This window comes from Diceros bicornis, unplaced genomic scaffold, assembly GCF_020826845.1.
Source record: "Diceros bicornis minor isolate mBicDic1 unplaced genomic scaffold, mDicBic1.mat.cur scaffold_122_ctg1, whole genome shotgun sequence".
Lineage (NCBI taxonomy): Eukaryota > Metazoa > Chordata > Mammalia > Perissodactyla > Rhinocerotidae > Diceros > Diceros bicornis.
This window is the reverse complement of record NW_026691042.1, coordinates 70013-96019: the sequence shown is the minus strand read 5'-3', so window position 1 is coordinate 96019 and position 26007 is coordinate 70013. Positions and strand designations below refer to the sequence as shown.

The window sequence follows — 26007 nt, the reverse complement described above, 5'->3', positions numbered from 1 at the left end:
CATTGATGCTGGATTGTTCTTGTCTGAGCCCTGAGTGGCATGGGCCCTGTCTGTCACCTTCACCTTACATCTGACTTTGCCTCCTCTGATGCAGTTCATTTGCATCACTGCAGAGGTTGTTCATGCAAATGGCTTGTTGACTCAGGCTTGGGACCCAATCTAGCCAAGAGCAGATGGTCCCTGGAACCTTGTTATCAATGGACATGGATGAAATCATAGAGTTTAGGGATACCAAATAAAGGAAATGTGCATACCTCACTAAGACTCTATACACTCGTCCTTGGAGATTACATCCTGTGAGAGATGCATAAACACAGTCTCCTCCTTTCTTCCTTTTCAGGCACCTGAGAATGGCATCAAAGTAGACATGGTTTCATGTCTCCCCATCCCACACAGCCTTACCTGTGGAAATTTGTACAGTTCCTGCAGTGTTCCAATCTGGGAAGAAATTGCACATGTTGTTCCAGTAAGGGCTGCTAGAGACTTGCTCTCTCTCCTACAGGTGTAATTTGGGATGTCGTTGCCCAGCCCTGAGAGCCAAGTGAGTGAACTCTCCAGTGTCCTCTGTTCATAGTGCAGGACATTATAGAGATCAACTCCCAAAGATATGTTGGGTAAAAAATGGTGGTTTCTGTTGATTTCCTCAATGGCAAAAACCAAGGCCACAACATACTTATAGTTCTTGTACTGAAACCTGCTGAGACAGATGGGGCTCCTTAGGGAAAAGACTCAAACCACAATCATCTTCAAATCCAATGTAATCACTTAATTAAGGAAGAATGCCAAGCCAACTCATTCCATCTGTGGCAACAGCTCTCCTGAAGCCTTAGAATTTATAGCTAAAACAAGTAACATCACCTGGGCTCTGGAACATCCTTATTGAATTCCACACACATGGAGAAAAGTGATTAAGTTTATGAGAAAAGTTTAATGAATGGAAAAGCAGATCACATTCAGAGTGCGTTTTGTAAATGGTTCTTTGGTTCAGGATCCAAAATGCTTGTTCATTTGAACACATCATCAAATGCTTCAGAGAACAGCAATAATATCAACATGAGATTGGAGATAGCCCTGGGGAGGAAGAGTAATTACAACTGAAGGCTCTGGGACAAGCAGAGAAGCAGGGTGTCTGTGGGTTGAGAATGGTACAACAGAAGGCTGGCAATCAAACTGCCTAAACTTCTGCCCCATGAAACTCGTGTATCTGCCACTGTCAACAACCAGGGAGCTAGGAAGAGCTTCAGAGCTCCCATGAAGAAGGAATCACCGTAAGGCAGGAACATCTGGGAGAAGTTTGAAGGAGTTAAAACTGAAAACACTTAGGAGTCTGAGAGACACAGCCTTGTACAGTTTAAAAATTGAAAATGTGATTACCAAAACTGACTCAAATAGAAAATAAAGAGAGAATATTGTACAAATGTGGCCATGTGGTTTCAAGAGAACATTTGAGAAAAAAATTCCAAATATCCACCAGGCCTGGAAGAATTTACATGGGTCGTTGCCTGCACGCCAACTTGGCCAGGAACAAGGTCTCCTGAGCTGGTGTTAATGGAGAGCAGAGGGCGAAAAGAAAAGCATTCAGCCTCTCGTCCTGCAATGTGGAACAAGCTCTCCCTCCAGCATCCAGGTGCCTAAAGCTGCGGGGATACATGAGTTGAGCTTGACTTCTGCCCCCAGGAGACTCACCCCAGACCTTCCCTGACAACACACCTGTCATTATAAATAACATGTCAATACATTTGAACATTTAGATTAAATTCACAAATTGCCAGGAAAATGAAAGTTACCAAAACTGTCTCCAAGAAGACATGAGAAATCTGAATAGTCCCATATCTAAAGAAGAAACTGAATCCATAGTTTAAAACATTCCCACATTTCATCGTGGCCAACACCGCTGCTGGCAAATTCCACCAAACATTCAGGAGAGAAATAATGCACATTGACTCTAGCTCTTCCACAGAACAGGAAAAATGGGAAAAACTTTTTGATTTATTTTATGAGAATAGCTTAACTTTGCTACAAAAATCTTACAAGGTCATTACAGGAAAGGAAATTTACAAGCCTCTTTTTTTCTGGAACTAAACTCATGTATTCCTAAAAAAAATTAACCTTCCAAATCCAGCTATATATTTGAAGCAGGCCACATCATGACCAAATTTGCTTTAAGCATTGCCATTCAGTGTGCTACTTCCTGAAAAAGGAGAAATCATAATCTGGGTAACTGCGGTTATTATCTATTATATATATCATGTATAATCTACTATAAACAGAACTGGTCATGTTCTGTTTGTTGGCCTGGGTGGTGTTAACACATGTGTACACTTTTTGATAACTTATCAATCTTTACACTTGGGTTTGTGCTCTATTCGGATTGTATGTCATATTTCAACAAATATGTTTACTAAAAAGAGAAAATGAAAGCACAACAACGAATGAAAAACACAACAGTTATCCAATTGAGAAGTGCCCAGAGGACTAACCAGAAAGTTTGGGGAAAAAAAACCGAAACAGAACTAACAAGTTAAAATGCAGAATTATTTAGAGTCGATACAAACCGGAAATTTACCTTATTGAAGGTGAAATTGTAGAGATATACACATGTGCATGTGAGTATTCTATCATGTATACATACATGTATGTGATATACATAGGTACATGCATTATATATATGTATGAGTGTTTGTGGACACACACGCACATATGCTTCTCTCTATATATAGAACTTATGGGGGTATATATATATGTGTGTGTGTGTGTATCTATACATATACATACGGCTGCTCTGGAGAGGGAGGGAGGGACAGATGTTTACTGACCACCTACAAGGTTTCTCAAACTTAATTTTTCCAACATTTGAAATGTCATTTTTTAAAACTTAATATAGTTTCAATAATACATTTGTATTTTAATGTGTTATACCAGTATAATCCCAGCATTTTTAATTTGTTCATTAATGGCAGAATTCTCCAGCTTGTATGCATTCTCTTGATGCTGTGATGTAATAGGTTGGGCGCTGGCAGCTTCCCTTTTGTATTCCAGAGGTTGTGTGAAACCTCAAGTTTGTGGTCTCTCTCTGGCCTGCGGATTTGGACCAAGTTTCTGCACGTGCTCACTAGCTGTCCTCCAAAATTCACTCTAACCACCACTGTTGGGAGCATACACAGGGAAGAAGCCCTAGGGTGGAGGCGTGTGTATGTGAGGCACGCAGAGCACTGGGGGTGCCTAAGGGCCAGCTGGGGAGATCCATGGGTGAGGCATACCCCACAAGTCATGGGAGACGTCTTGATGGAGTGCTCAGTGCAGTTACAGGATCCACATCCTTTAAAGCCCTTTAAGAGTACCTAGCTGCCAATGCCCCCAAACTCTTCAACCCATCCACACTCATATTTTTGTGCTCCAACAGAGGGCTGGAACTTCTCTTCTTGAAACCTGGACTTCCACAAAGGCCCTCTCCTCTGTGTGTCATGATCTAAGACAGTGTTTTCAGGGGTTTCCATGCAGCAGCTGAAAGGAGCTTGAGCTGGTTCACGGGCCACTGCAGGGTCCAGAGCTGGGACCGAGGTCTGTCTGCCTATTACCAGCTGCATGGCTGGGTGAGACTCCCTCTGGGTCCCTTGGCATATGGTGCTGGATCCCACTTCTCCCACAAAGGCACTTTTGTCTATGGATGGATGCCAAAGCATTGTTAGTGCAGGAGCAGAAAAACAGGAGGTGTCTTATTCCACCATGATGCTGATATCACTCTCCAATTTGATTCCAATTTGACTCAGTTTTCCAGGAGCCTGCTATTTGCCTACAATTCTCTACAACCTCAGACTCTCCAGACCCACTCTATGAAGGACATAGAAAGAATTTTCTCAGATCTACTTACAAGGGCCAGGCAAATAAAAGCCAACAAATTGGTTCTGGTCATTCTGCTGGGAACAGAGGGCAGTGGACGTCTCATACATTCTGGTTTGGAAGCAAGACTTCTTGTTCTCTGTGGATGAATAAACAACAAGAAAAGAGAGCCTGTGGTAGGTAAATACATGCTTGATTCATCTGAAAAGGTCATTTCCTCCCCTTCAACTTGAAGGTTAGTGTAGGGAGAGAGCACGGGTAGTTTCCACTGTTCACCTTCTCCCTTAATATTCAGAACAGAGAATCAGTTTTATTTTGGGTGGCAATTCAACAAACTGAAAGATAAAATTCCTAACCCTTCTTGCAGATAAGAGTGACCAGACCAAATTCAGGCCAATGATGTGTGACAAGAAGTATGGAGTGGGGGTTTGTGGAGGCTGCACAGATGGAACTGACATAGATGGGAGGTTCAGCATTAGACACATGTGACACCAATCCACAGGTGTTGTAGGTATTATCTCATATACACCTCACGATGTTCCTAGAAAGCTGTTTTTAGCACCATCCCCATTGTGCAGGTTAGGAGACTGGGGAGATCTTGAGAGGCACAGTGGCTTTTCCAGGACACAGAACTGGTAGGATAAAAGAGGTGTGACTTCAGCTCTGTCTCCTCAAAGCTGGCCACTGGTTCCACTCCCAAGGAGCTGTGGGGAGGGTGGTGATGGATATTTGTGTACAGTGATGGAGATGACATGGGCAAGGAGGGAGAGCAGCCAACACCCTAGCGGGGGCTTTGGGTGGGTCTGATTGAAGGAAGGGGCCAAGTAATAGAACCTTGAAGAAGTGACCTCACTTCCTTGGTGACAGCCCCCAACAGAACTTAGAACTCTGGTTACCACGCACCCACACTGTAACCACAGCCTCCTGTCCAGTTCATTTGAGTGGAGACACTCGACACAGCAGGATGTTCTCGTGTTGTCCCGTGACTTTCCGAGGCTCTGGCCCCCGGAAAGCCAAGAATGAGAGCATATTAAGTGGCTTTAGACATTGGCTCAGCCCTCACCTCGAATGTCTGTGGCCTTTTGGCAGGAGGAACCATCAGGTAACAGCGTAGCCCAGGGCAGGCCACTCTAAGTCAGGCCACAAGTGTGATCCCAAATGGACAGCCCCACACCCCTTGACCCTCATTGTGTGTGTGTGTGTTTGTGTGTGTATGTGTGTATGTGGGAGGTGGAGTTAGAGAAGGTAGTATGAGGAGGAACCACCCTGAGCAGGAGCAGGTAGCTAAATGGTGGAGATCTGGTTGTGTGTCATGTTCACACTGAAGATCTTGGCTGCAGGAGAGGATGGTGAGTGCTGGGGACCAAGCTCTTCTACCCACATGTGAATCCCAGGCCATCGAGGTGTTCACATTCCTTCTCCTGATGGAGAATATGCAGATGCCCCTCTGTGTCTGAACTGTGGTGGGGTTTCCCTCTGTGGCGAAGTCCAGGCAGGCCCCTGATGCCTCCTGGCCTGACTTCTGGGCACTATCACTGCAGAGCTGCACCCAAGTGATGGTTGAGGAGCTGGTAGATGGTTTCCAGTTCGCCATCTCCCTGGAGAGGACACAGGTGCACCAGTCCCTCAATGAAGAGGGCTGGTCTGAGGTGAGTGTGGGGGCAGAGGGGTCTTCATACTCAGGACTCTGAGATGACCAAGGCACTACTAGAATGCAGACTCAAATCTGAGTCTCCCCTGGAACCCCCCAGGGTTTTCTCATTAGAGTGCTCCACAGTCCCACTCCCAAAGGAATCTGGACCTCCACTCCTTCCCACCAGCTACACAGGAGGGTAGAAAGTCACCTCAATCCTCCCGCTGGTTCACCATGATGTCATTGAGTGTATGTACCTTCTCTTCTCCCTCAGTGTGAGGATGAGTCCACCTTGAATTTCAATGAGGCCTGCAGGATGCGGGCCCTCCAGACAGGCATGATGGAGAAGCTGACAGAGTCCATTGCACCAGCTTTCCTGAGGAGGAACATCTCTAGCTTCACCACCTTCATGGACAACTACTCGGCCTTAGACACATCCCACCAAGTCAAGGACCAGCTGTTTACTAGGTGAGTGGCCACTCCCACCTCAGCACAGTGGTGACTCTGCCCCCTGCCAGCTATGTGTCCTGGGAGTGTCACCAAATCTCTCTGAGCCTCAGTTTCCTCCTAGAAAAGTAGGGTGGGAAAGGATAAATTTCACGGGGATCTTGTAGGAACTCATGGGATCAGCCATGGCGGGTGCTTACATGGTGCCTGGCTCTGCAGAGAGGGCTGTGGACGTGCTGTGGTTGTTCATGGTGTTTATTTCTCTCTTCCCCATCAGAAGTAGTCTGCCTCACCCATCTCTGAGATGCGGCCTTTCTGAATTTGGAAAAGCACATGGAAACCACCCTGTCAAGGAGTTGGAGATTCCATTCAGCTGGTCCTGGTCCTTTTCCTGGGTTAGCCAATCAAGGATCTCTGGGGCAGCAGAGAGGCCCTAGGCCCACTCAGGTGTCTGGGATGGTTCTGGGTGGACTACATTCATTCAACCATGTAGCTTAAGCACCTACTGCATGCAGGACATTTGGAGACAGTAAACTCAGTGAATGAAGGAGACACAATGCGTGGCCTCAATTTCCGTCTGAGAGTCAGACGTTGACATTAGACATCATTCGCAGGTCTTGTCATCCCCCGTCCATCCCAAGGGATGCCCTCAGAGCCTCCTTTACATCTGGAGGCATCTCCCCTTATTCCAGCCAGGAGGGCAGAGCACAGGACCACCTAAAAAAGTGAGTGGTCTTTGGGTCCAGAAGGACGGCCTCCTGTCTCTAAAGAACAAGCTGTCGGGGGAGAGATGGAGGCTGTGGCTGAGGGGAGCCTGTCAGAAGCCGCATCTCACGCATCTTTTGATTCCCATGGGAAGGCAGAGGCCCGGTGGCTTGCACTGCAGGAGGACAGGAGTCAAAGAGCTATGGATGGGTGCCAGGACCCCTGGGAACCAGAGGGGTGGCTGGGCTGAGTTCTCCCCTAGAAACTCATTCCCACCACAGACCCATTTTAATCTGCCTCCCCTTCTCCACATCTACCTCTTCTCACCACCGCCTCCAGGCCCAGAACAGGAGGTGTGTGAGCAACCTGCTCACAAATCTGTCTCAGTGCTCAATCCAGTTGCACAAGTGCAACTGGCTGTGTCCCAGACCTTCAGGAGAAGAGTGTCAGTGGGAAGAGAGTCACAACAGACTCTGTGTCAACATGCTGGATAAGCAGGCCTGCCACTGCCAGGATAGCCTCACAGGGGTCAGGGCTGTCATGTGGCTCTCACCTGGAAGGAGAGGGGCAGGCATAGGGCCCAGACCCAAGCCAGGGTGTCTTGGGTGAGAAGTGTGGAGGGAAAGGCCAGGCCTCTGACTCTGTTGCCCAATTGCCTCCCCCAGTGCCATCTCTTCTCTGGTGGGAACCTGCCTGGACCCAGGGCAGGATTTCTGGGAGCTCCTGCACTATCCCTGCTTCAGCATGAAGCTAGCCTCTCTGCATCTCAGCTTGCCTGGCTCGGGGCTGCAGGGCCACGCCTACCTTCTCCAGGTCCAGCTGGAGCATCCAAGGCCCATTGAGGAAGAGCTGGAAGGTGAGGTGACTGCAGTCTGGGATGACAATTTGCAGAGTGTTCGGAGGCTTGGTTCACTTCAAGGCAGTGGGGTCTTTCCTGGCTTTGACAGGCACAGGGGAAGTCAGCTACTTGAGTGACACTGTTTCTTTCTCCTGCTGTAGTACCATCTCCAGAGCTCCCTCCAGCTCCAGAGGCAGAGCAAGGGCCAGCTCCACGGCTAGATCCAGCTCCAGCTCTAGTTCCACCACCTGTGCTAGAGCTGGAGCCAGTGTCACCTCCATCAGTCCCTCCAGGGCCAGAGCCACCACCACCATCAGCTCCAGCCCCAGTGCCAGCTCCTGAGCTGGAGCCAGCTGGACCATTGGCTCCAGGGAGAATCCTCCCTCCACCTGGAGAGATAACAGCAGAGCCAGATCCAGCCCCAGAGCCCGCCTGCCCCTGGGACGTGACCACCAAGAACCTGCTGAGGAAGGAGAAGCCTGACTTCTTGGAGTTCCCTCCCCGGCTGGTGGCAGAGCAGTTGACACTGATGGATGTGGTGAGCAGCGGGGCTCTCAGGGCAGGTGGGGCCGGCCTTCCCTGTGCCATCAGCTGCCCCAGACCTGCCATTTCCTCATCCAGAATCCCATGATCTCGGTGCAACCTCTTGCTTCCCCACTTACCCTCATGTGACCTGAGCAGCCTTCTTAACTCCCAAGCCTTGGCTGTCCTCATGTGGACAGTAGGGATGGACTTTGAGAGCAGCTGCCATGCAGAGTGGCTGTGCAGGTGGATGAGGTGGAGCAGAGAGGAAGTTGGGCAGAGTCTGCGCTTTGGTGGCGGAGGGGAGCACACTGAAGTGCTGTCTCGTCCTTGGGTAGTTCACTCATTTGCCCAGGAGGCCTCAACAGCCTCAACGCTAATTAGGCACTTAATGTGTACATGACTACAAGGCAGACAAACAAAGCCCGTGGTTGTTGCTGCCTTGGGGGAATGTGCATCTGAAAGAGGAGTCAGACCCCAGGATGGTCAGAATGGGTGGAAGATGCCCCTAGAGATGGTCAGGAAGGAGCTGAGTTCTGGTGCTTGGAGGAAGTGAGACTGGGCGGCGAGCAAATGCCACTTCCCTGTGCCACAGTATCGGTTCCTGGGTCATCCTGTGCTGGGTGCCCTCAGGGGACACAGGCAACACCCAGGGACTCCCACAAGCCTCAGGCCGCATTCTCAGCTTCCTGAGCTCCAGCTCTCACCACTGACCTGGCCTGGGACTGGGGCTGCAGATGCTGAGCTGGGCTGTGGCAGGGCTGGGTGACACTCCCTGTCCTCCCCAGGAGCTCTTCAAGACAGTGAGGCCCCAGGACTTCCTTGACTCCATCTGGTCCCAGTGTGACAACAGGGGCAATGAGCACCTGGCACCCAGCATCCATGCCACCACGACGCACTTTAACAGAGTGGTCGAATGTGTCATCACCACCTGCATTGGGGACCCGAGCATGATGGCCCAGGACAGGGCCAGGGTGGTGGAGCTCTGGATCCAGGTGGCCAAGGTAAGATGTGGGAGGCCCTGGAAGCCCCTCTCTGGAGTCGGGGGAACTGCCCCTTCTCCTTTCTCAGCTCTCATGTTTGAAGTCCGTGGTCTGAGCTTTTGCACAATCCTCAGGACCCTCCTGCCAGGCCTCGATGACCTGACTCCTGGTCCCTGTGCTGGGAAGCTCATCCCTTCCTGGGTTCCTTCCTTGGCTTGAGCTGAAATCCTCCTCCCTGGAAGTATTCCTCATCAGGTTCCAGCTGTGCATTTCCCGGGTCCCTGAGCTGCTGTCTCATCCACGATAGGAGACGTCAATGAGGCGACAGAAGCCAGAGGAAGCAGGGCTCCAGCTCCTCCTCACAGCTCATTCTCTTTCCTTCCTCAGGAATGCCAGGGCCTGAGGAACCTTTCCTCTCTCCATGCGATCCTCTGGGCTCTGCAGGGCCCCTCCATTCAACGTTTAAAAGAGACGTGGAGACAGGTGTCCAGGTGGGTAGGCCTCTCTCCATGCGAGCACCACCTGGGTGGACCAGACACCCCCCACAGGGCTGGCATTGCCCTTCAATCAGTTGGGACCTCCTGGGAGACAGCAAACCCTGGGGATAGGGTCTGACCTGGTTGGCAGGCTGGAAGTCTTTCTGAAAACTTAGGCCAGTGGTTCTGCTTCAGGAATCAGTTTCCCTAAGTGACAGATCATGGCTTGAACCAAATTGAAGATTTTCAAGTGTTTGCAGCAACAGAACTCTCTGTCCACATGAAATTAAGACTGTTTAAAACACATCTGCTGAGAAAATAAGAGAATGGAGGCCCCAGGTGACAATAGGAGAGCCCCCTCCCCAGTCCCAGACACCTCAGGGCTCAGAGGACACAGTGAAAATGCTCACCCAGGCTGTCTGGATCTTCTGGGTTTTCAAACAAAAGGAGTTTACCCTCAAACCACTCCACAGTGATTCTTTCCTTTTTTCCCTCCTCAGGAAGAACTGTCAAATGCTTAAAAACGTCCTCCAAACATGCCACCGGGAGAGCAGGAAGCTTCTCAAGGAGGTGAGTGGAGGCTGGAGAACTGGAAGGACGGGAGGTGAGGTGGGGAGGGACCAGGCAGGATGTGCTTTGGTAAGTTTTTCACTTAAGGTTCCCCGAGAAATAACGGTCTGCCTTGTCCAGCTGGACAGGAAGCGGGGGGTGTGAGCTGCAGGGGCAGGTGGGGACTGTTTGGGGCAGGAGGCCTTGGTCACGGGATACAGTGGTGTCGCCTGGACTGTTCCAAGAGGTGAGGTGCTGGCAGAATGAGCAGGTGTCTGGCTTCCATGCGGACCCATCAGCTGGCCCTCATCATCCTCCAGGCTGGCGGGTGGATGGAGTGGGTGGGGGTTCCTTTCTTCCTAAAGCAGCCCAGTCTGTCCTCAGGAAGCCAGGCCCCTGCTCCTCCTTCTGTCTTCACTGCACCTCACAGGGGAGGACATTCTGCCTGTCCCAGGGATGGGCACTGTGAGGTCACACAGGCCTTGTGGACACAGGGGCTGCACAGCCTTGGGCCAAATGGTGGATCTGGGACAGAACTGTGTGCTCTCTGGGACTGTGCACTCTAGCCCCATAGTGGTCACTGCTGACAAACCAGTGAGTCTCCCCCAGTGCCTTGTCGACAAGGATACGCCCCAGATGGCAATGAGAATTATCGAGGAACCTACAGATTCTTAATGGACCTTCCTGACAGATACTTAATGGCCTCCATCGAGGCCCTGGCAGGAGGGGCCTAAGGATTGTGCAAAGGCTCAGACCACAGACTTCAAACATGAGACCTGAGAAAAGAGAAGGGACATTAGAAGTTTCCAAGTGAAAAAGGATGCAAATGTCACCATTACACAGTGCCGTGGTCAACTCCTACACTGTCACTCAGATGTGGCACACGGGGGTTCCCTTCCTGAGTGAGTGAAGGAGGAGTTCTGTACAGGGACAATCCTGAGGGCATCCTAGGGAGCTGAGGACTTTGGCATGGCCTCAGGTCCAGCCTGGTGTCAGAGAATCCCAGGGGGCTGGAAAACACAGCAGCCACTTGCATGGGACCCCAAGACACCTTGTGCCTCTCCATCCATGGCTCAGGTTGACCGAGGGCCTCAACACACCCCGAGAGTCCAGAGGACAGGACATTGGTCCGAGGTGTGTCTGGAGGAGGAGTGAAGGCCAGGGGCCAGGGCCTCTGGCTGGGAGGGGGAGCGGTCTCCTCTGTGGGCCCCTGAGCCAGTCACTGCCCCTCTGTGGGCCTCAGTCTCCTCATCTGGGAAATGGAGGGAGATGATCTGTGGAGCAGGCCTCACAGGGTTGATGAGGTACAAGGGGGAGAGGAATGTGCAGGAGCTTTGTGCTCCTCCTCCTCGAGGGGGGAGGGGACAGCACTGGTGACAGTCAGATGATACTGAGTCCTCAGGGGACCCTGGGATGCATGGGGAGTCCTCCTCACACTTTCCTGATGAGGAGAGAGGCTTAGGGGCCTGGGCAGGCCTGAGGGCACAGAGAAGGGAGTGTTGGAGCTGGGAGCGATCTAGAATCAGGGCACCCTGGAATGGGAGCAGCCATAGACACCAGATGGCCAGGGTCCAAGTTCAGGGGCCTGGGAGACATGGGGAAGGGAACATGGCCTCCCTGAGCCTGTCCTTGACCCTGCAGGAGGTGTCATCTGTGAGGACCACCCTGCAGATGGACCCCCAGGAAGCCCAGGAGAGACAGCAGCAGGTGAGGTGGCCTGAGGGGGAGGGTCTAGGTGTCAGAGGAGGGGTCACTCACCTCATGGCTGGAGGCCTCCCTAAGAGATGGGTCCCTCCTCCTCCAGCCCAGCTCCAGGAGCCCAAGAGCCTGAAAGGCCTGCCCTGGAAGTGACCAGGAGGAGGCCTGGAAGGGCTGGGCCCAGGATGGGTTAGGGAGGGGAGGGGCAGGGACCACATACCCTGGGATTTGCCAAAAGCCGCCCCTGGGAGGTGACTGGGGAAGTTGGGTGGTCCTGGAGGGGGCAACTGGGGGGAGGCCGCTGAGGGTCCTAGGCTGTTCTCTGTGGGAGTCTGTGGTGGGCAGGAGGCTGGGGTGAAGGGATTTGGGGGAGGGTCCATGGGGGCACCTGAGAGGTGAGACTCATCTCACCACTCCCACCCTGATTTCACAGGGTGTCGTCCCCTTCCTGGGCACGTTCCTCTATCACCTGAAGCTGCTGGACATTGGGATGGAGGATGATCTGGAAGTGAGTGAGCCTGGAGGTGGGGCCAGAGAGCAGGATCCTGAGGTTTGAGAGGCGAGAGCCCTGCACTGGGACCTGAGCTCTCAGTACCTGGCAAACCTCCTCTCATGAGAGCCCCATGGCCACCCCTGGGAGTTGGGGAGTCAGGCCCATCTTAGCAATGTGTGAATAGACGCTCCGCATAAGCCCCCCACCAGTCTACCTGGGCTGGTGAAGCTCATAGCTGCCTGCCTGCAGAGCTGCAGGAGGCTGTGTCTGAGATGGATTCAGCCTCCCCCTCGGGCCCTGCCCCTGGGGGAGTGCCATCAGCCCCTGCAAGTGAGGAAGCACTTCTGTGTTCCAGCTGTCCCTTGCTCCCTGAGGCCTCAGTCTCCCCGTCTGTCATCAGAGAGGGTGTGCTACAGAAGGTCTCTGGCCTCAGCTCCCCTGTCCCTCCTGCTCTGGAGCCCAGAGCCTGGCCCAGTGTCAAGTTCTCTTTGTGGAAGGTCTGCCCTCTGCTGGGCCCTGACATTCCTGCAGCCTGAGAAGGGGTGTGATGGGGGTTGGTTCTGGGCTTAGGAGGCTGTTTCTGATGGACATTGGCTGTCTCCCTTCCAGGGAAATCGGGTCAACTTTCAGAAATGGTGTGACGTGAGCAGCTATGGGGAGTGTGGGGATGTGGAAATCAGAGACCTCGCCTGGCAAGACTTTCTCTGTCCTCATCCCTTGGGTCTTACATTTATCGGGAGAGTCAGATCCACAAAGCTGGGCATCCCATCACGTTGGCGGGTGCGGGAGGGGCTGGCATCAAGGACACCTTCCTGGATGAGGAACTAATTCAAGCCAACTGTGAGGACAGGCAAGTCCTGAATGGAGAGGGAAGGAAGGAGGGGTCCCGAGTGAGCACAGACCCCAGACCAGATCCTCACTCTGCACAAGTCCCTCGCAGCGTTCCCCACCCAAGCCCTGTCTGCATCCTGTCCTTCCTCCCAGAAATACAAACTCATCAGGAGGATCCAGCTGCTCCAGCAGCCTGCAAATGGATATGACCTGGAGCCCGACGAGCGATTTGGGGCCTGGTTCCAGGCCATGGAGCCCATCAGTGTCCATGAGAGGTGAGGGGGACAGGAGTTGGGTGAGGGCAGGCCAGACTCTCTCTGATGGCCAGCTCCAGAGCCTGTGGCCTGGATCGCTGATCAGTCTCAGAACTCGTAGCGTGGTGACCTATGGGGCACTGGGACTCAGCTGCTGGCAGGCTCTGGGAGGGGCACCTGAGGTGTGGCTCCTGGTAGCTCACAGGTCCACTCTGTCCTGTAGCTACTGGGTCTCCTGCCAGCTGGAGCCCGCACACCAGAAGGCGAGCAAAATGCGGCTCTTCAGGAGAACGAGGAACCGGACATCCTCCAGTTCAGGGCCAAGTGAGTGTTGGGACCAGGAGCAACTGAATCCAGGGGCTCAGTACATCTTCGGGCTAAGCATGGGCCTCGATCCCAGCTCCACTGCTGAGCAGGCCTGGGACAGGCCGCTCCCCTCTCCTCTCTGGGATTCAGTTGCATCCTCTGAAATGGGTGATGCTAAATGATGCCTCCTGCATCAGGGACAAACGAGGTGCTGTTGATGGACTGAGCACTCGGTACAGGGTTTGGATCAGAGTGCAGGGGAACAGGGAGTTGTGCCATGAATCTCAGGAAGGATCCCCAAAATAGTCTGTTTCTTCTCTTCAGCCACCATGCCCTTGGTGATGAGCCGTCACACTCTGGAGACCACAAGTGCAGCTCCTCCTGACCAGCAGGGCCACTGGGACCCTCGGGGTGCACCGGGCCAGCTCTTCCCACCCTGAGTGAACAAGGACATCCTAAGACTTTCCCTGGTTTCCCCTAAATCCCGAGAGGGAGGGCACCACCCCCTCCCTCTCCCTGACATCACGACGCCAGCCACTGTTAACCCATTGGGGAGGAGTGATATTATTTCTTTAATAGTAAATGGTAGATTTGACTCTTACATTATATCCTGTTTCTTTCACAGCCTGGGTGTTGTGGTGTGGTTCTTTCACTTCTTATGCTCATGTAAATGAGACACAGAATCTCACTTTCCTCCTTGAATGAAGAACTTGTGTATGGTCACAGCTTATTGTATGTGGGAGAAGGGAGGAGGGCCAGCCTCCTCCCTGGCTACTGAATGAAACCCTTAAGTCCCCCTTCCTCAGAGGACAGGTGCATTTCAGTGTGGTTCACCTGGGCCAGGAGCAGAGACAGCCCCTCAGATCTCCCTGGATCTAGAGGTTGGAGGAACTTTCCCAGGCAGAGCAACAACCACTGAAATGTGGGTGTCTTTCAAATAGTACTTACCAGGACCATGTCCTTCCCTAGGACAGCGGCTGTCTTTCTACAGCTTTCCAGGAAGAAGGAATGTTTTTTGCTTCTCTTGTTGATGTTTCTTTGATCAGATATTGGAAATTGCCGTTTTCTAACCAGTCTCTGGATTTGCATCAACACTGAATGAGGAAAAATGTAAAAAGATAAAAGTTTGCATGTGGAAGAGACTAGGCCAAAGGAACACCATGTGCAGATGGACTAAGGGCCGACAGGACATCCCCATCAGGCCGCCTCTAGTCCTCCCTGTTCACCCTTCGCCTAGACTGGAAACCTGGGATCCTGGCCCACGCCCTAGGAACTCCTTTTCCCGCTTGTTTCATATCCAGAGGGAAAGATTCATGATGCAGCTTTTAAAGCTACAACAGGACTTTGTTCCGTAAACCTCACTGCTCCCTGTGAACTAGGATTTCCAGCATCCCCGCACTTCCTTGTATGATTCTTTTTGGGCAGAAATTCCCTAGAAGGCCCCCAGCCTCTCTGTCAGGTACATCGTGGCCATTCCTCCCTGGCTGGGCCTGATGGATCAGGGGTGAGCTCTGGTTTGCCAGGACAATAGACCTTAATCCTGTCCACTGAATGACCCACACCGTCCCTTGCTGCCCTGGGTGACATCTGGGCCCATGTGGTTCTGAGGTCCATGGTCTTAGACAATCACTCGTTTACATACTCAGTCGTGTTGTTACTGACTTGTCCCAAAGTGGCAACTGGGCCGGTGCGAATAGAGCACTTAGTCCCTGGGACTGCTGTGTTCTTTTCCCCAGTCTGTGCTGAGGATATGTGGATTTGTGTTACAGGGATGTGAAACTTTCCTGTTGGGAGTTTTGAAAGATGAGGCAGGAGAGGGGCAGGTATAGAAGTGGGTCCAGAAGGGGAATGCCACCAATCTCAGACACCACAGACACAACAGACACAACCTTACCAATTAAAATACTGAAATGCTCCCCACGTGGGTGGTGAACAGACACAGCTCAGAGCTCATGCTGAGAATCCACCCAATGACGTGGAGCTAAAGTCTTAGCACCTGGCATTTTGAACATCATGCCCTGGAAATACCCTGTAAGACAAGGGCCATTGTCTTGAATTCCTTGGTACTTCTTCCCCCTCCTTTCTGAAGGCTGCAAGTGTCACCCACGGATGCCTTTTCAGTTCAGCCTGAAGCAGAGTAGAAATCCTGTTTCCCACAGCCCAGGTCCTTCCTTTCAGGACACTGCCATCCAGGAAAGAAAGAGTTCACGCATCGGTGTAGACACACAAACACACACACTCATATCCCACCCAAATCCCAAGATGCATGAACTACTAAGAGATTAAAAGTGACTTCAGAAACAGATCAACCAATTGCAAAAGAAGGGTTTCATGACGATCCAGACTCAAATAAAATGTAAAACCAGGAAATAACCTTGACAAAACTGGGAGACTTGGGATACTGACTGGACAGTTGATTATCCGAATGACATTTTTATTTTTGTGTGTGATAATATTATTGTGTTTGTGTTCCAAAATCCCTCATCTGTAAGAGAAACGGAAATATTTACAGCTGAAATGATGTGCTCTCAGCCATCTCTTCTGGTTAATTCTTGGGGACTTGGTGTGAGGATAAACAAAGCCAGATGGTATACGAGTTGACAATCTTTGAAGCAAGTAACAGATTCACAGAGATTGATTTTTCTCTTCCGAGATTTAGAGATTTTTGAAAACCTTCAGAACACAATTTTGATAAATGTAGTATAGTTGTTTTTCATATTACAACGTTACAAATTAAAACCTCACAAATATAAAGGAATGCTTCTCCTTCCTGACCTAAGGAAGCTCTCTCTCAGTCTGGCTTCTGTGAATGACCTGATGATCCCACCAGTTATTCACTTATCACGTGTTTGTGGAGTAATTCCTTTGTGCTCTGTGCTGTGTGCAAGGCGAACACATTTCCACGACTCTGGATCTAGTGTGGGAAGGAAGGCAATGAGCCTGCTGCAAGCTTCTCTTAAGTGGAGAATAATGCCCCCAGGGGGTATGCTCATTTTTAATATTCCAAAATCAAAGCTGCACAAGTTTGCCAGGTAACAGATAAGAGATACTTAATTCATGATATTGAAATCACCTATGTCTGAATTACCATGTGACCATGAAGAGAAGATTGATGGATTTTATGTTATAATTAGATGCACAATCATAGTGCTGGCCCCTGGCCAGGTGGTTAAGTTTGACATGTTCTGCTTTGGTGGCCCAGGTTCAGTTACCAGGCACGGACCTACAATACTCATTAGCAGCCATGCCGTGACGGTGACCCACACACAAAGTAGAGGAAGATTGGCAACAGATGTTAGCTCACGGTGAATCTTCCTCAGCAAAAAAAAAAAAAAAGCAAAATCACAATAAAATTTATGGAATCGGATTTAATATAAATTAACAGACAAATCTTGTTCAAGTAGGTATCATGTCTTCATTGAGTGTAAGTTCTAGAAAATACAAATGTAACTTCAAAACACTAATTCCTCAGCTTCAATTCTCCTATCAATTTTAATATAAAAAGGAGAAAACTCATGGTAAATAATAATTGAGGTTTACCATGAAAGGTCAAGATCATGATGGCCGTTACAAAGAGATGCTGTGAGAGTCAAGCCTGTCTCATGGGGAATTTCTCATCGGCACCACTCTCCTTTTCTTTAGAACTGATGTTGCTTTCCTCACTATGTTTTCAGGATGCCTTTCTTGGCTCCTTGCTCTCTCTGCCTCCCCGGCAATCTCGTCTGTCCTCGAGGTCACCGTCAGTCTGTCCCATGCTTTTCTTCACTTTCTGTGTCTGTCCACTGATATCTCTAGAAGATGCCTGTTGCCTGCAGAGGGGCTGTGAGCGACCCAGACCCATCCCTGGACTCATCTCTGCCCAATATGGACAGTGGCCCAGGTGGGCTCAGGGCTGGTGTGCAGATCCCTCGGCCCCAGCATGGTCCAGAGATTCACATGGGCCAGTCTGTGCGACCGTTTAGAAGGTATTTGCGACTCCAAAGAACGTAAGAGTTCTCCTTCACTGCTGCAGGCCTGGAGTCCCTGCAGTCTACTGTATCCACAGACTTTCTGCGGCTTCTTCAAGGTCTCCTCCCACTGACTGCATCTGACCTCACCGCCAGGATGGGCAGTTAGTCCAGTAACTGGCCTCTGGAATATACAGCTGCTTAGGCTTCAGGGTGCGTAGAACTTCAGTTTTCTGATTGGGTTTAGTTTCACGGTCTTACTGTTTCCACTATGAAGTTGGGGCATGTTTTTTGAGCTTTCTCTTTCAAAACAAAATAAAATCTGAAATTTGAACAAAATGGAGGATGAAGATTACCATCCATGGAGATCGTTCTCAGCTCACATAGATATTCCACCCTCCTTCTCTCCCTGGACACATGCGTCTCAATTCACACTGTGCATCACAATCATTGGACGGTTTTTAAAACTCAGAGTGCTGGACCTCAACCCAAGTAGGTCTAGGGAAGGAATGGAGACTTTTCATTTCTAAGAGGTGATGTTGATCCTGCTGGTACAGGGACCACATGTGGAGAACAGGATTCAGTGACACCATCAAGCTGAGGTGAGACAAGGACAGAAATAGCCAGGTCATTATCTAGTGTCAAATCCAGACCAACTTCCCTCCGCCATCTTGCTTCAGGATGTTCCTCTCCTCCTCTCTCTGTCATGGTCAAATTCACACATGCTGGTTCCCCACAGCCAACTGTTATTGGGACACACGACTTCCAAGGACTCCATAGATCCTTTTAGTGCCTCATCTCTAATGAAATTATTCACTATTCCATTATTAGTCATCCACTTCCACACCCCGATCCTATCTTCACCCAAAATTCTCCTGCTCACAAATCAGTAATTCACAAACACCATATTCCCACCACAAATTTCCACATTTCCAGTTTTTACACAAATAAATCCACTCTAAATAATCATTCTTCAATAAACTAGATTACTCCAGTAGGAATATCTTCACAAACCACTCTTTTTCTTCTCATACTCCTTTCTAGTAACCTCAGATTCACAGTGCATCATTTCAGTCATCCACTGACCATACTCCAAGATTACTTATTGCCATCATATCCACCCTGCACACTTAAGATGATTTCAAATACCTGCCATGCCATGTTGACACTTGCACTGAAGAGAGAATGCACCAGAAACCTGTGGATCCCAACAGAGAATCAACAGCAACCAATGGACTTATATGCATGCTCTAATGCTTCCTGAATGCCCTGCTCAATTCTTTCCATTTCTTGAGTTCCATAAATCTCTATATTCCGACATCCTCCATATTTCACAGATAAATTGTAAACCACCAGACAAGAACTATTTCACTCTCTAGTCATCAGATCTACAAATATTCCTCATAAGGAATTCATTTATCACACCCTTTCTGTTGTTATATCCAAAGAAATTGATTTTTTGGCTGAAACCACTCTGATTTTTATCTTATCCTTCCATTTCAATGACATTATGCCCTCAATATTTGTTGTGCTTTCCATAACTTCCCTACTGGAATCATCCCTCAAGTTTCAAATATGCACAAATCTCTACCATCTACAAACGAATCTCTCATCCAGAATTCCTAATAGTCCTCACCCTCCACGCCCCTACTTTCCTCCTCCTGCCAGGCATACATTGCAAAAAGTTCACATATATCCCAATGCCTCTGTTTCCACAGTGCCCACCCAATCCCATCCCCATTCTGTGGATGCTTCTCTTGCTAACCTCACAAGCCGTGTCTCTTTCTAATCAACTGGGGACTTTTCATGATTTGTCTGACATGCTCTGCAGTAGCAGGTGACATTGAGGACAGCAATGTCCTTTTAAAAGCTGATTTGTCTTTGGGATCCACCACCCTACACTGTCCTGTTCTTGCCTGTCTAAACTTCCTGAGCAACATCCTTGCTTACCTTTATGACCACCCCACAACGATGGATGATTCCTGGAAGTGAGCCCTGCTCTGACACCTGTTCCCCATCTGCACCCTCCTTCTTGGGCAAAACCCATACATTTCCCTGGCTTCAAATACCACTAATGAGCCAAACATGTCCAAATAATCAACAGAGACCTAACTCTGACCCCCAGACCCATTTATCTACCTGCCCACTCACCACATCAGTGATGACTCAACTCACAATGACCAGGTCCCAACTTCAACAAATCACATCCTCAAATAATTTGCTTCTCTCTCAGTGTCCCCAAACTCACTTATTTGTGGTAATAAGCTGTCTACCCCTGGGTGTCACTCTGCACAGCCTGCCACCCCAAACTCACCAATCAATGAACCATCCATGCACCCTTCTGAAGCTACCTACAGGTTATCCACTTCTAATTTATTTCTAATCACCTTTCAGATCTCATACAAAATATCATTTCCACACAGGGATGTCTCCTGCTCTAGTAACCTAAATTACAAAACTCCATTTTACCTCTGTGTTGATTTTCTTTCTATTTTAGTTATATGTGCATTATTATCTATTTCTTTCAAGATTTAATTCGTTCTCACTAAATTAGATATTCCATGAAGACAAGACTAATATGGATTTTCCAACTTTTCCCACTATAGTGTTCACATATGGCTTTGTACACAGAAAGGGCTCACATATGTTATGTGTACAATATATATTTTATATTTATATACATGTAAAATTCAAACACTAAAACATTTCTTCATGAAATATTTTAATTCCATCCACGTAACTACTGTTTTTTTATTTTTTCCGAGAAAGATCAGCCCTGAGCTATCATCCATGCTAATCCTCCTCTTTTTGCTGAGGAAGACCAGCTCTGAGCTGACATCTATTGCCACTCCTCCTCGTTTTTTTCCTCAAAGCCCCAGCAGATAGTTGTATGTCATAGTTGCACATCCTTCTAGTTGCTGTATGTGGGACACGGCCTCAGCATGGCCAGAAAAGCGGTACATTGGTGTGCACCCAGGATCCGAACCCCAGCCACCAGCAGCAGAGTGCCAGCACTTAACCGCTAAGCCACGGGGCCGGCCCCTCAACTTAACTACTCTTGTGCAAAGATACCACATTTAGAGTGGTACACTGCAATAAATTAGCAAGAGTAGCTTAAGATTCCAAATCCTTTCTCCTCGTAATCCAATCATGAGATTCTAGTCACAATGACCTGTTTAAAATGCAAAAGTGATTAGTTCATCTTAATTTTAAAACCTCTATTTCTGTCTTCACCACATATTTCTTCTGTTGTCTTATCATAATTATTAGCACTACCCTTTTCATTCCCTGATATGTTCCAGTTTGGAGGGAAAACTATTTGGTCATTCGATTTTTAGAGCGTTTACTACACGCAAAGCTCTGGTATAAAACCTGTGATCTACAAAATAACTAAACAGACTGACTGTGCCTGCTTGATTTAGTCTTAGTGGGAGGAAATAGATAATAAATGGCAAAGGATGTATAACATGCCATGTAGAAATCACTGCTGTGATGAACAATAAGGCAGAGAGTGAGAGTTTGAGCTTGAGCACATTTTCAAATTACTTGGGTTTGTGTGTGTGTGTGTGTGAACGTGCTCATGCCTGCTGCCTGGATGGGATGAGTTGCTTCCTCCTGGGGCTTGGGGGAGCCTCCTATGCCTTAGGAAAGTTCCTCCATGTTCACTTAATATGCACTTTGTTATCCATGTGTATTAGTCAGGATTCTCTAGAGAAATAGAACCATAGAATATATATAAACATATAGAAGTGGAGATTTATTGTAGGAATTGGCTCACAAGGTTATGGAGGTTGAGAAGTCCCACAATCTGCCATCTGCAAGCTGGAGAACAAGAGAAACCAGTGATATAATTCAGTCAAAGTCTGAAGGCCTGACAACCAGGACCTCTGATGTCCAAGTGCAGGAAAAGAAGGACATCCCAAGTCAGGAAGAGACAATGGATTCAGCCTTTCTTTGCTTTTTGTTCTATTGAGCCCTCAACAGATCAGATGATGCTCCCCCACACTAGTGATGGTGGGTTTGTTTATGTAGACTATGGAGTCAAATGCTAATCTCTTCCAGAAACATCCTCACAAGCACACCCAGAAATAATGCTTCACAGTCTATCTGGGCAATCCTGAGTCTAGTCAAGTTGACACCTAAAATTAACCATCACATCATGCCTCTATCCAACCAAGACCTACAGAGATATCACAACATGACCTATGTCATTTCAATTTTCCAGAAGACATGTTAAAGAAAGTAAATACAAACAGATGAAACTGGATTTTATAACATTTTTATTTAACCCAAGAAATCTAAATATTATCATTTCAAAATGTAGTCCACATCAGTACAAAGAACAAGATACTCAGGTTTTCCACCCACTCTGTCTTACTGGTGAGTTTTAATGAATACTGGCTCCTCATATATCTTAATATGATCCAATTTATAATTTTCTCCTATCTATTTGAGTTTTATTGTATCAAAAGTAAATCATTTTCTCCTTATTGTCAAACTGCTCTGCTAGCTCTTTTTTAAAAAAAATTCAAGTTATATATTGTGTTTATGTTAGAAGTCAAATTAAGAATTTAAGGAATTAAGAAGACATTGATTTCAGCAAAAGGCTGGTTTACTAAAATGGAAGACAGTTCAAGAGCAAATCTCCCAAGAAAATCATAGGGTCAATGACATTGGAAAATTCAGGGTAGAATTAGAAAACACATGGGGTGTGATTAAAAGGGGAGTTGAGAGAACATGGGGAGGAATTGATGTCAGAAGTGAAAATACACAAGCATGTTCCAAGTCGATGAAAGACATCAATCCACAGATTCAATTAATTCAGCATTCCCTAAGCAGAGTGACTACACAGGAAATATTAATGAACTAAACTATGGTCTAAAAGCCAAAGTTAATGTAAAGGGTTTTAGGGATTATAGATGCCAAATAAGCAAGAAAAAGGCCAATTGGTGACTTCTAACCATAAAGAAAATAAGATAGACATCAACAGAGCAGCATTTTTAAAATGCTAAATGAAATCTCACGTCAAACCAGAATTCTACACCCAGCAGCAGTAGTGCCCCAAATAAAGAAGTTCTAGAAAAACTTAAAGTGAAACTTTTCGTTGTTAGTAGCCTTGAATTAGATAAAATACTGGAGTGAGTTATCACACCGAAAGGAATATAATCCCAGGTTGAAAACCAGGAATGCAGAAAGGACTGAAGAGGAAAGGAAAGGATAATTTATAATTTATAAATAAATATAAATGAATTTTATTTTGTGAAGTAATTCTAGAAATCTCTCATGGAGTTTAAAATATATGTAGTATAAAATGCATAAAAACAGTAATACAAATGTCAGGAAGCTTAAAAATAGAATTGAAACTGTTGAAGGTATTAGCATTTGGGGGAGGTGGTAAAAGTAATTATTTGTATTAGACTGTATTAAAGATTCAGGATTTAACCATTAGTGCAATTAAACAAAGACTTCTATATGATTTCAAGTAATAAGTTTATAGAGGAAATAATGGAATAATAAAAGAGTTAAATCAACATCAGTGAAGTAAAGAGAGTAAAGGAACATTAATTATTTAGGTTAAAGGGAAGGGAAAGAGTAATTACATGAGACGTGTGATATATTCTAGAGACGTGTTAATAAATATTTTGGACATTCTTTTATTGTTAAACGTTTACACAGTCTCTATTTTTCCTATTAAAACATAAGTTGTATGGACATTTTTGTACATATAAACTTCCATTCCTATTTTTACAGAAGGTATCCATAGTGGAAGAAAAAGGAAATAGAAACTGCAAATACCACCTCCCCACACAATTGTAGTAAATTTTTTCATCTATCAACAGTATCTGACAGTGTCAATCACCCAACATTTTTGTGTTTAGGTATAAAGCTTTAGGAATCTCTGAAATCCCATTGATAAGAGACAGGATGTCTCCTCTGGATTATCCACTGATTGAATTATCCACTTCCTTCCTCCATAAAAGGGGAATCAGAGGCAGAAGTCACTGCATTTTCTAGCAATTCATGGGCTGTCTGCACATCAGGAGTTGGGTCAGCAGGACAACTCTGCAGCCATGGAGGAACTGCATCGGCCTGTTTTCCAAGCCAGCCTATTCTGGTGAGTGTGGAATCCATACAGACAGCAAGACTGTCCATTTGTACACTTTGTCCTTCTGTGAAACCTCTTTAAGTGAGAAGACAGTAGGTCTTAAAACAAGAAGATACCTTATTGAAAGTTGTAACAAATATTAACACCTAGGAAACAAGCCCCAGTGTCTGGGCCTGCCACCATCCCACAGGGCCAGTTGTTCTGTGGCTTGCTGTGGAACACGAATCACCAATCATCTTGTACCCTCCACCACACACCCCCAAAGGCACACATGTGCCCTCTCACTATGTAAGATCAGAACGCGAGGGAAACAGAAGCCTGCCATATTAAGAGGTAATTAGCAAGGGGTGCATCTAACCGTCTGTTTATTTTAGTGTTTTGATCTACATCCTTTATGGGAATAGAATTAAATGAATAGCATTAAATGAATTAGCTTTGGCTAGGTTATCATTTAAATCTATGAGGATTCATATGCACTTTTAAACAGTTTTATTGACATATAATTCATACAATTCACCCATTTAAAGTGTGTGACTCAATTGTTTTTAGTACACTCAAAGAATTGTGTGACCATCACCACAGTCAATTTTAGAACATTTTCCTCACTACAAAAAGAAACCCCATACTCTTTTTTTTTTTTTAATTGGTTTATAACATTGTAAAAATTTCAGGTGTACATCATTGTACTTCTATTTCTGCATGGACTACATCATGTTCCCCACCAAAATACTAATTACAACCCATCACCACACACATGTACCGAATTATCCCTTTCACCCTCCTCCCTCCCCCCTTCCCCTCTGGTAACCACCAATCCAATCTCTGTCCCTATGTGTTTGTTTATTGTTGTTATTATCTACTACTTAATGAAGGAAATCATACGGTATTTGACCTTGTCCCTCTGACTTATTTCACTTTGCATTATACCCTCAATGTCCATCCATGTTGTCACAAATGCCTGGATTTCATCGTTTCTTATGGCTGAGTAGTATTCCATTGTGTATATATACCACATCTTCTTTATCCATTTGTCCCTTGATGGGCACTTAGGTTGCTTCCAAGTCTTGGCTATTGTGAATAACGCTGCAATGAACACAGGGATGCATGTACCTTTGCAAATTGGTGTTTTCAAGTTCTTTGGATAAATACCCAGCAGTGGAATAGCTGGATCATATGGTAGTTCTATCCTTGATTTTTTGAGGAATCTCCATACTGTTTTCCATAGTGGCTGCACCAGTTTGCACTCCCACCAGCAGTGTATGAGAGTTCCCTTTTCTCCACATCCTCTCCGACACATATTGTTTCCTGTCTTGTTAATTATAGCCATTCTGACGGGCGTGAGGTGATATCTCATTGTAGTTTTGATTTGCATTTCCCTGATAGTTAGTGATTTTGAACATCTTTTCATGTGTCTGTTGGCCATCTGTATATCTTCTTTGGAGAAATGTCTGTTCAGGTCTTTTGCCCATTTTTTAATTGGGTTGGTAGTTTTTTTATTGTTGAGATGCATGAGTTCTTTATATATTTTGGAGATTAAGCCCTTATCAGATGTATGGTTTGCAAATATCTTCTCCCAATTGTTAGGTTGTCTTTTCGTTTTGTTGATGGAGAAACCCCATACTCTTTAGCTATCATCTCCCTTCCCCACCCCCTGCCATCTCTGCAGGCCTAGGAAACCACTAAAAGTATTGTTTGATCACCCTGGCTGTAATCTCTAGTACAAAAATGGGAGTGATGTAGCAGATGCCCATGTCTTGTTCCTGGTCCTAGAGGGTAAACTTCCACTTTCACCATCAAGGAAGCTGTCAGCTCTGGGGTTTTCCTGGATGCCTTTTATGAGGCTGAGGTCATTTCTTTCTATTCCCAGTTTTCTGAGTTTTGTTTTTTTTTTAAATCATGAAAGAATGTTGGATTTTGTCAAATGCTTTTTCCGCATCTATTGCAATGATAACATGGTTTTTATTTTTTATTCTATTTTATTGGTATGATGTATGACATTAATTAATTTTCAGATGTTGAACTAATCTTGCATTCCTAGAATTGATCCCACTTGGTTGTGGCATATAATTTTTCTTATACCTTGCCTGATTCAGTTTTCTAGTCCTATTTTCTGTGAACTTTTACATCTATATTCATAAGAAATATTGATCTGTGGTTTTCTTTTTTGCAATGTCTTTGCCTGGTTTTGATATTAGGGTAATACTGGTCTTAGGAAGAAGTTGAGTAGTAGTCCTCTCTCTTTTATTTTTTGGAAGAGTTTGTGAAGAATTGGTATTAATTCTTCTTTAAATGTTTGGTAGATGTCATCTAGGCCTGAGTTTTTCTTTGTAGGTAGTTTTTTTATTACTAATTTAATCTCTTTGCTTGTTATAGGATTAT

The 26007-nt window shown here is 46.9% G+C and overlaps 1 long non-coding RNA gene across 1 annotated transcript; it reads left to right on the top strand.

The window, feature by feature from the left end:
* Positions 1-8838: 8838 nt before the first annotated feature.
* LOC131402523 (uncharacterized) lies at positions 8839-9956 on the top strand. Its single transcript, XR_009218744.1, has 3 exons — positions 8839-8989; positions 9356-9459; positions 9945-9956. It is a non-coding gene; the product is annotated as an uncharacterized LOC131402523 (long non-coding RNA).
* Positions 9957-26007: the final 16051 nt, after the last annotated feature.